This window comes from Tamandua tetradactyla, chromosome 2 (assembly GCF_023851605.1).
Source record: "Tamandua tetradactyla isolate mTamTet1 chromosome 2, mTamTet1.pri, whole genome shotgun sequence".
Classification (NCBI taxonomy): Eukaryota; Metazoa; Chordata; class Mammalia; order Pilosa; family Myrmecophagidae; genus Tamandua; species Tamandua tetradactyla.
The window spans coordinates 147,041,832-147,044,404 of NC_135328.1; the positions used below are offsets into that span (position 1 = coordinate 147,041,832).

Consider the following 2,573-nt stretch of genomic DNA (forward strand, 5'->3'; position numbering starts at 1 on the left):
GATGGAATTGTTGATCCCATGATGCCAGGGTCATCCATGGGAGTCATCTCCAATGCGGAGAAAGGGAGACTTTCACTCCTGGATTGTCATGTCCCACGTAGAAGGGATGGCAAAGATTTTACTTACAGAGTTGGGCTTAGAGAGAGTGAGCAACAAAAGAGGTCCTCCAGAAGTAACTCTTAGGCATACCTACAGGTACACTAAGCTTCTCCACTACCTTCATAAGCCTCACAAGAGTAAGCCTCAAGATCAAGGGCTTGGCCTATTGATTTGGGTGTCCCTAATGTTTGGCACAGTATCAGGGGATTCCTTAATGGTTAAGTTTAATAGTCCCATATTCTTTTCCCATCCCTCAAGGGACTTTGCCAATACTTTTTTTATTATCTGCTTACTGTATTCTAGGATGTATCCAGACATTACATTAAACTATACAGGATTAAAGGCCCTCATTCTTATTTTAGGCTCCCTGTGTTTCAATTGTCCAAATGAGCTTTACAGATAGGCTGAGTTAGATTATGTGCTATAGAAAATTTAGGTTCCAGACAAAATAAACTTTTCTTCCTTTGGTCCCAAGTAGTAGGTGGGGTTCTAAAATATAGATAATGTCTTCCTTACCCCTGTGTTCTGAATTACCTCAATCCTGAGCTGATTGGCTTCATTCTTATCTTTAAATACCACATTATAGATATGTAAACAGCCTCTCAAAATCCAGAAGTAATAATTACCACTCCAGACTAAATGTATCTGCTATAAGAGCTTACAGTCTAGGCCCCTGTTTTCTTATAACTATTTTCTACAGGAGATCAGCAATACTTATTCTTTTTTTTTTCTGGCTTATTTTGCCTCACCAAATGTCCCACAGGGTCATTCACATCATTACATACCTCAGGACTTCATTCCTTTTTGTAGTAGCACAATATTTGATCATATGTATCCATCATCATTCTCCAATCTAGTACTCAGTCAGAGCACCCTTCAGCCATTTGCATTTATTAGGTATCATGTAAAATTCCCAAAGTCCAAAGTCCATCAACACTCTCATTTTAGATAATTTCATTGTTTCCAAGAGAAAGATTACCCATAAACACACCCTCACCAAGTAGGAAATCTAAACCTCCTCTGAACTCTTGTCCCTCCCCACATTATTTAACTCTGCTGTTGCTGTGGTAGTGCTGATGCTTTCCTTTTAAACAAAGCCCATAGCATGCAATAGCAGTTTTCCCCCTGTACCCTAGACTTAAACACTCTTTGTACATGAATCATACCTCTGAAGTAGTTCTTGCAAGAACTAATTCATATTTCTAGTGTTAATCAGTGGGACACATAGGACTGTACAACCCCTTTAAATCTTGCTCACCTTCAATATGGTAATATTACTTATAGACTGACTAGAGAGCCACCTTCACTTCTATTTATTCCCTTACATTTGAGTTCAACCTCATTGGGTAACTGGTCACAAATCCCTACCTTCTATGTATCTCTAAGTCCCTTAAAAAATATTCTGGCTTTCTGCCTCCGCTGCCACCATGGCGCCCGTGAAAAAGCTTGTAGCAAAGGGGGGCAAAAAAAAGAAGCCGGCTCTGAAGTTCACCCTCGACTGCACCCACCCCGTAGAAGATGGAATCATGGATGCTGCCAATTTTGAGCAGTTTCTTCAAGAAAGAATCAAAGTTAATGGAAAAGAATCAAAGTTAATGGAAAAGCTGGTAATCTCGGTGGAGGGGTTGTAACCATTGAAAGGAGCAAGAGCAAGATTACTGTAACCTCAGAGGTGCCTTTTTCCAAAAGGTATTTGAAATGTCTCACCAAAAAATATTTGAAAGAAGAATAATCTACGTGATTGGTTGCGCGTAGTTGCTAACAGCAAGGAAAGCTATGAATTACGCTACTTCCAGATCAACAAGGATGAAGAGGCGGAGGAAGATGAGGATTGAAACTCGCTTTTCCTGGAATGTTTTATATAAATCCTTGAATAAAACTTGGGAACCAAAATGGTGGTGATCCTTGTAACTTTGTGCTGTGTATTGAGCAGAAAACTGGAAATCATAGTAAAAGGGCTTCACTTGGGTTGACACACTTAATTGTAATAAGAATTTTTTTTTCTTGAAAATTTCTGTTCTAGTAGTCTTACCAAATAGAAAGGCTCCTTGAAGGGAACCGATGATGCTCCATTGAACCAGGTAGAAGGTGGTGTGGAGTGTCGGCTTCAGGCAGTCACTATTTTATTTTAAAAGTATGACCATACATTTTATCTAGTGCTTTTCTCAAAGGACAAGTTCCAGGCAGATTCCTAATTGAAAGCAAAACTAATGGTTTCTGTCTGAAGTTCTTGTAGTGAGAAAATGGCAGTGTCAGTTTTAAAAATGCAGGTTTCTGGGCATTGGTCTTTTTCTAAATTACAAATTACTCTTAATATACTATTAAGTATGTTAAACCTTTTTCTTCCTATAGCAATAAGATACGGTCTTTTAGAATGGCTACCTATTCTCCTATTCAGAAAAGGGTTTAGAGAATGATTATCAAAGTCCCAGGTTTTAAATTAAAATTGTGTTAAAAAATGAATTGGTAAATAA

At 38.4% G+C, this 2,573-nt stretch overlaps 1 pseudogene; it reads left to right on the forward strand.

Moving 5' to 3' along the window:
• Nucleotides 1–1,513: 1,513 nt before the first annotated feature.
• Nucleotides 1,514–2,061, forward strand: LOC143662503 (large ribosomal subunit protein eL22 pseudogene; annotated as a pseudogene).
• The last annotated feature ends 512 nt before the right edge of the window (nucleotides 2,062–2,573 follow it).